The sequence below is a fragment of the Entelurus aequoreus genome, linkage group LG28, assembly GCF_033978785.1.
Source record: "Entelurus aequoreus isolate RoL-2023_Sb linkage group LG28, RoL_Eaeq_v1.1, whole genome shotgun sequence".
Taxonomy (NCBI): Eukaryota; Metazoa; Chordata; class Actinopteri; order Syngnathiformes; family Syngnathidae; genus Entelurus; species Entelurus aequoreus.
This window is the reverse complement of record NC_084758.1, coordinates 4,256,006-4,264,476: the sequence shown is the minus strand read 5'-3', so window position 1 is coordinate 4,264,476 and position 8,471 is coordinate 4,256,006. Positions and strand designations below refer to the sequence as shown.

The window sequence follows — 8,471 nt, the reverse complement described above, 5'->3', positions numbered from 1 at the left end:
CACTTTATGTTGCTGGTAAATAATATGATTGTAGTAGTAGGCTAAAGTTAAATGATTTAGTATGCACTAATTAAAGGGGCAGAGCTTTAAGAGACATTTTAGCTTTTATATTTTATAAGATATATTTTTTGTAAGAACCACAATTAATAAATATATTTCAGTGAATAACCTATTGTTCAAATCTGTATATAAATATGTACATAAAGTGTTGTAATTATATTGTAAAATGGATGGATGGATGGACGTTTAAAACAAAACTGTTATTATTAATTAGTAAGTATACATTTTTTGAGCCTTTTCAGAGAAAATCATATCATTGTAGTAAATTATGCAAATTACTCGATGATGTCATGGTAAGCACGCCCATAGCCACGCCCACAACCACGCCCCCACCGCCACAGGTATCTTGGCAGTTTATGGGAAACACTGTATCATATGTGTATAAATTGTATCTGCTGATGTCATTTTGTTGTAGTTGTAAACAAACAAACAAAAGTATGATACGGATGTACGTCGAAATGCTCAATATTGGCGCTGATAATCGACCCCGGTGACAATGGGGGTCTGGATCTGCAACTATGACGTCATAGCAGGGTGACTTGACTGTTCACATGTTTTTAGTAAAGACACGTTCGGAGAACAGAGGCCGTAAAGATGAACTCGCTTCCGAGGCTTCTTGATCTATTTCAAGCTGGACCAATTAATAAACCCGGAAAGCAATTTAAGTGTTGGAACAAAGTGATCTCCAGGTTTGTGCGGCATTAATGAAAAGCCAAGAGTTCAATTTGAAACATTGCTAGTGAGGAAAGAGCAAAAGGGTTATTATGTCTCTACAAATCTCAGAGAATACTTTCACGCAGCACAAATGAAGGCGCTGGTTTTTTCTGTGTGACGCAACTTATGGAAAACCTTTCTTAAACAATGCTTTTCAACGCTGACCTGCCATACTTTTCTCTTTTTTTTCTAGACAATGAGCCAACCTGCTTTGCATGCACAGTTTGGAGCTGCCCCGCTAAGGTAATACTAGTCATTATACACTGAATTTCTTAGTATATTAAGTAACATGATCACTGGAAGACGAGGCTAAGGAAGGACAAGTCAGAAGCAGGCACGCTAATCGCTAAGCTAGCTTGAAAACAACACAAATTACTGCTTTGTAAAGTTTATTTTCTCAAAATCGTTGTTTTTGGTTCATGTCCACAGGCTGTTTAGCAGAGTGGAAAGATAGATAAAGTTTTGTAGTTTTTGCTTTTTTTGACTTTCTAATGATATTGTTTTGTTCAAACAATTGTATGTAACAAAAGATAATGATAATTAAATCTGCAAGCAGGGATGGACGGGACCGACTTTGAGGGCTCATAAAATCCAAACCGGAGCAGTAATTAAAACTCTTTCATCAACTTTTAATCAGAAGGGTTCAATCTCTCTCCTGTGCTAATTTGAAGCCGACACGACAAACGCGCTCAGAGGAGATAATGTTTGAAAAAAGGTGACTGTTTTCACACAACTTTTGTTTTGAAGGGGGAATTGCAAACTTCCTGTTGATTTTTGAAATATAGGTCTAAGTGAGACCTACATAGAGGTTTTTGTTTCATGTCTCTACGACATTCCTACTGGGAGTTACAGGCAGTTTTGTCTGTGTTTTCTTCCTAGGGGGCGCTAGAGCGCAATTTTGAGTTTTGGTGTTTGGTTTTTTGATTAGATCGCAATTTTCGCCAGTCCCGATGTGTGTGTCCAATTTGGTGAGTTTTGAAGCATGTGAAGGGGGTCAAATTACAGCTCAATAAATAATAAAACGCTAGAAATACAATAGGGTCCTCTGTCCCAAAGGGACTCGGTCCCTAATAATAATAATAATAATTAAAGCTGCAAGCAGCGTTGGTCGGGCCCGCATATTTGGCAGGTGCTAGTCCTAAGTGGTCAGTGTATGAAATCTAGCTCTAAGTGAGACCTACATAGAGGTTTTTGTTTCATGTCTCTATGATATTCGTACTGGGAGTTAGAGGAAGTTGTGTCTATGTTTTTTTCCTAGGTGCTGCGGCACAGTGGTTCGTTGAAGGCTCGTAAAATCAAAACCGTAGCACTTATCCAAACTCTTTGAGTATCCTTCAATCAGAAGGGTTCAATCTCTCTCCTGTAGTAGCTTGAAGCCGAAACGACAAACGCGCTCAGAGGAGATAATGTTTGATGTTTGGTGACGGTTTTTTACAAAAAGTTAGTTTTGAAGGGGAGATTGCAAACTTCCTGTTGATTTTTGCTGAAGGATGTCAATCTATGAAATGTAGGTCTAAGTGAGACCTACATACATCTCTAAGACAAGAAGTTTTGTCTTTTTTTTCCTCTGAAGAGTAGTTTTGTCTCTGTTTTATTCCAAAATTGCGCTAGAGCGCAATTAGATCGCAATTTCCACCAGTCCTGATGTGGGTGAAAAGTTTGGTGAGTTTTGAAGTATTTTAAGGGGGTCAAATTACAGCTCAAAGAGGCAAAAATTAGTGTTTTTAGTACATTTTTGTCTTGAAGGGGAAATTGCCAACTTCCTGTTGGTGTTTGCCCGAGAATGTCAAATTATGAAATGTAGGTCTAAGTCAGACCTACATAGAGGTTTTTGTTTCATGTCTTTACGAGCTTCCTAGTGGGAGTTACAGGCAGTTTGTTTTTGTTTTATCCTAGGGGGCGCTAGAGCGCAATTTTGAGTTTTGGGGTTTGGTTTTTTGATTAGATCGCAATATTCGCAGGTCCTGATGTGTGTGTCCAATTTGGTGAGTTTTGAAGCATGTTAAGGGGGTCAAATTACAGCTCGAAGAGGCGGCGGTATAATAATACAACGCTAGAAATACAATAGGGTCCTCTGTCCCAAAGGGACTCGGTCCCTAATAAAAATAATAATAGATTGTATTTGTAAAAAGCACTTTGCATTGAGTAAACAACCTCAAAGTGCTACAGTGGTTTAAAAAAATAAATACAATTCAAATTAAAATAAAAGCTAGAACAGCCAAGTAGCTAAAACTAGTATGCATATATCTTTAAAAAAGGCTTTTTTAAAAAGAAGGGTTTTTAAGCCTTTTTTTAAAAGCATCCACAGTCTGTGGTGCCCTCAGGTGGTCAGGGAGAGCGTTCCACAGACTGGGAGCGGCGGAGCAGAAAGCCCGGTCTCCCATTGTTCGTAGCTTTGTCCTCGGAGGTTGGGTTAGGGTTAACGGAGGTGTCGTGTGGAGGATTTGGGGGTGAGCAGTTCTTTGAGGTAGAGGCGGTCATTTCCATGGAGGCACTGGTGGGTTAGTAGGGAGACTTTGAATTCAATCCTGAGTGGAACAGGAAGCCAGCGAAGGGATTTGAGAACCGGTGTGATGTGGTGGTATTTCCGCACTCTCATCAGGATCCTAGCAGCACTATTCTGTATGTATTGCAGCTTCTGGATGTTCTTGCTGGGGATCCCCACAAGAAGTGTGTTGCAGTAGTCTAGCCTGGAGATAACGAGGAACTAAATAACTACCGTATTTTCCGGACTATGGGGCGCACAAAATATATAAGCAGCACCCACTAAATCAGGCCTGGGCAATTATTTTGACTCGGGGGGGCAAATTTAGAGAAAAAATGTGTCTGGGGGCCAGAATATCTGATTTTTAGAAACACTAATACATAACCTCATAATTATGTCTGATTGAATGCTAAAAACGTTATGACAGACCGCCTTAAAAAACGGAATGGAATTTCACCCAGAATGTACATGAAAATAAAGAATGCACTGCAAAAAGTCAGTGTTCAAAAACAAGACAAAAAAATACAAAAATGAGGGGTATTTTACCTGAACTAAGCAAAATGATCTGCCAATAGAACAAGAACATTCGGCTGGTCAAGACTTTCCAAAACAAGTCAAATTAGCTAACCTCAATGAACCCAAAAATACCTTAAAATAAGTATATTCTCACTAATAACAAGTGCACTTTTTTTGGTAGAAAAAAAAAAGTAGACCTTTTTGATCAATATGTTGAAAAATATCCTTAAATTAAGTAAATGCTAGTGCCATTATCTTGACATAATGATATGAAATCATCATGATTTTTTTTTCATGCTTGAAGAAAGAAATTATTACTTTAAAGGCCTACTGATATGACTTTTTTTTTATTTAAACGGGGATAGCAGATCCATTCTATGTGTCATACTTGATCATTTCGCGATATTGCCATATTTTTGCTGAAAGGATTTAGTATAGAACAACGTCGATAAAGTTTGCAACTTTTGGTCTCTGATAAAAAAAAAACCTTGCCCCTACCGGAAGTAGCGTGACGTTGTCAGTTGTTCACTCCCTCATATTTTCCTATTGTTTTCAACGCAGCTAGAGCGATTCGGACCGAGAAAGCGACGATTACCCCATTAATTTGAGCGAGGATGAAAGATTTGTGGATGAGGAACGTTAGAGTGACTGACTAGAATGCAGTCAAATACATATTTTTTTTCGCTCTGACCGTAACTTAGGTACAAGCTGGCTCATTGGATTCCACACTCTCTCCTTTTTCTATTGTGGATCACGGATTTGTATTTTAAACCACCTCGGATACTATATCCTCTTGAAAATGAGAGTCGAGAACGCGAAATGGACATTCACAGTGCCTTTTATCTCCACGACAATACATCGGCGAAGCTCTTTAGCATGAGCTAACGTGATAGCATCTGTCTCAAATGCAGATAGAAACAAAATAAATAAATCCCTGACTGGAAGGATAGACAGAAGATCAACAATACTATTAAATAATGGACATGTAACTACACGGTTAATAGATCTCAGCGTGGCAAAGCTTAACAATGCTGTTGCTAACGACGCTAAGGCTAACTTAGCAACGAGACCTCACAGAGGTATGATAAAAACATTAGCGCTCCACCTACGCCAGCCAGCCCTCATCTGCTCATCAACACCCGTGCTCACCTGCGTTCCAGCGATCGACGGCGCGACGAAGGACTTCACCCGATCATCCGTGCGGTGGGCGGCTAGCATCGGCTAGGCGTCTGCTATCCAAGCAAGTAGTCCTTGTTGTGTTGCTACAGCCAGCCGCTAATACACCAATCCCACCTACAACGTTCTTCTTTGCAGCCTCCATTGTTCATTAAACAAATTGCAAAAGATTCACCAACACAGATGTCCAGAATACTGTGGAATTATGAAATGAAAACAGAGCTTTTTTGTATTGTATTCAATGGGGAAGGCATACCTCTGTTCCCCTGGCTACGTCACACGCATACGTCATCCTCCAAAGGCGTTTTCAACCGGAAGTTTAGCGGGAAATTTAAAATGTCACTTTATAAGTTAACCCGGCCGTATTGGCATGTGTTGCAATGTTAAGATTTCATCATTGATTTATAAACTATCAGACTGCGTGGTCGGTAGTAGTGGCTTTCAGTAGGCCTTTAAAGAAGTAGTTTTATACTTGTGAGTGTTGACGACACAGCTTTGCAACAGTTGATATTCTAGTTTCAAGCATGTTTTACTCAATATAGGTCATCAAATCTCAGCAACAAGCTGTAATATCTTACTGAGATCATTTAGGACCAAAACACTTAAAACAAGTAAAACACTCTAACATAAAATCTGCTTAGTGGGAAGAATGATCTTATCAGACAGACAATAAGCAAATATCACCCTTATTTGAGATATTTCATCTTACTTAGATTTCACTTTTTGCAGTGTGTGGTATTTACAATATTAACTATGAATGATAAAACACTAAATATATTGACAACATTTGAACATCACACCCCTGCTCCATCCACATATTTACAATCAAGTGAGCAACGAAAATGCAACAAACACAGCAAAATATGAAAGTGAAAGGTAAATTCAATAAAAACACCTACAATCTGATACATCACTAAGCTTTAGAACTTTCTTGTAAAGAAAATCTCCTCTGTCCCTGACACCCACGTTTCAGGCTCTGGAAACACTCTGTGGAAAGGCTCCCCACCCACACTGCTTGGTGCCTCGTCTGAGCTGCTGTGACTTACATTACCATAGTAACTAACTAATTAGATTACCATGGTAACTAGTTTATCATGCAAAAGCACATATTCTAACCTTTTAAATACTTTGTATAGTTCAAGACTTACAGTCATTAGAAAACCTCACTGCACATCATAATGGCAGCTACACTTTACATCTTAAAGACCTAAAAAAAATTATTTGGGAATGTCCAGCGGGCCAGATTGAAAAGCTTAACGGGCCGCATGCGGCCCCCGCGCCTTAATTTGCCCAGGTCTGCACTAAATTGTAGGAAATAAAAGAAAAACATTTCCATATATTAGCCGCACTGGACTATAAGTCGCAGATGTGACATTGTGAAATGAGTTATTTACACAAAGATATTACAAATGTTTTTTTACATTTCCTATTTCCCAAACAGTGTCTGTAACACGGCAGTAAAACGGCTGAACAAACAAAACAGAAGTCATCGACATGGGCCCACCGGCTGCGGAAGCTCGCTCTCCAATCAGGTAAACAGACTCAATAACTCCACGGTGATGTTTTGGTGAATTTACTGAGGAATTTGGGAAACTGAAACGATACAAAAAGAATGCCGTTGTAAGTTAATAATACTAACACAGACACTTGGACACGTGTTAACATATTAGCTAATGCTAACGATTACTGTCAGGTTCAAACACTGATGACATCTATTAAACAAGACAAGGAGCAAGGAATTAAACAGAGACAGAATTAAATTTGGCTCAATGAGGAGAAACGCGTAGACACTGTACCCTTGCACAGTGTCGTCCCACGCTCTCACGAAAGATTGTACGCCTCCTCTTGTATTTGGACTTTCCCTGATTACATGGCAACAGCTGTTTCTAAAGGAAGGGGGTCATAAACAGCCGCTGCCTTTGTTTACAAAACAGTTCAAAGAAAAGGTCATAAAAAACAGTTCTGGAGCTCGCGTCAGGTCCTGCTTCCTCTCCGCTTTGTAGATCTCGGGTCAAGATAAAATCTTCCTGTGGATTACAATAGAAGAAAGAAACCGACGCCTTCATGTCGCTTCCCATCGTACACAGTGGAGTTTTACAAGCCTTCTGCTTGGTAAGATCAAAGAAAGCTTCTGTCCTCTCGCAGGGCGAGCTGAACTCAATGTTACACAAAGTTTTGTGATAACTTAGATACAATTATTCTGACAATTACATTTGGATTTGGATAGCGCGTACAAATGTGCATGGAAAACACTCGCATATGGGAACTGTTTAGTAAGTAAGAATTGTTTTAGTTGTATTGTAAAACTTACAAAAGTAGCTTGGAGTGATGGATGAAGAATCCATAGTAGTGCAATTCATGGTCATTGACCTGAATTACTCACAATGTCTTTAAGAAGGCGGCAAAGTTGCATAAATTATACAGTGAGATATTTGAAATTAAATTAGGGGCCGCTCGCTGACTCGTGAAATGAACACGCAGTCGTCCTTAAAAGGACATTGTGCTGAAAAGGTATTAGCTGCAATGATACGTACAACTTTAGCAGAGGAGGATGAATCTGATTACCCCCAATACAAATATCATTTGTGTAATTTACAACAAAATGTCTTTTGGAGTAGCCTGCTCACAGCCAGATTAGAGTTTCATGTACATGTACTTGGTTTGCAACCTTTTAACTTAAAACATGCCAGCATACCAAAAAGGGTATGAAAGACTCTGGTTTGACTACTCAATTTATTACTACGACCCAGGAGAGATACTTGTGGTAGTGTACGTACGTGGCACCAAGTCGGCTCATTCCTCCGGTGCCAGTGTGGCGCAATGTGATGTGGTGGCCAAATAGTGATCTTTGTGTCCTTGCCTCCATGTTTTTGACTTTGTTGAAATCAAATGTTGGCAATGAATGAACGATTACCTCTGTGTGTCGCCAAAGTATCCACAGGCTTTGTTTTACTTTATAACGGGCATTGGTCAAAAACTAATGAAAACTTATAATCGATGGAAAGATCTGGAACTGATCTAGAGATTTAAACCGTTGCATGCAAAAGTAATATACATTGTTATGTGACTTATTTTTATTGGATCCTCGGGACCTTTAGTCTGTTATTTGTCGAAACTGTCATTGTTCAAAAAACAATAATGAATCAAAAGCAATGCTGTTATTAAAATGTTATATATTGAAGGGTCAAAGTACATCGAAATAAACATTGAATCTTGAAAAAATCTTGGGGAAAATATTGCATTTTGTGTTTTTGCCATGACAAAAAGGGTTTTCTTTAAAAAAAAAGAAGAAAAAAAAAGGCATAAAACATAAACAAAGCTTTGAATAAATGTATATTAAATTTTTGAAATTAAAGAAAACATTATTGTAGGACTTGTTTTTAGCCATTTTAATTAGATTGTTTTTTTTAAATGCCATTGTTCAAAAAATAATAATGAATCAAAATCAATGTTGTTATGACTTGTTCACCTATTTAAAGTTCCGATTACTTCACATCAAATATTCCTCTTTGGAAAATGT

The 8,471-nt window shown here is 38.6% G+C and overlaps 1 long non-coding RNA gene across 1 annotated transcript in view; it reads left to right on the top strand.

Annotated features, from left to right (window-relative positions):
• The window catches only part of LOC133645002 (uncharacterized), a 14,024-nt gene extending 7,564 nt beyond the window's left edge, over positions 1-6,460 (top strand). The window contains exons 3-4 of the long non-coding RNA XR_009824864.1: positions 968-1,017; positions 6,393-6,460. This is a non-coding gene — a long non-coding RNA (uncharacterized LOC133645002). The remainder of the gene's footprint in view (positions 1-967; positions 1,018-6,392) is intronic.
• Positions 6,461-8,471: the final 2,011 nt, after the last annotated feature.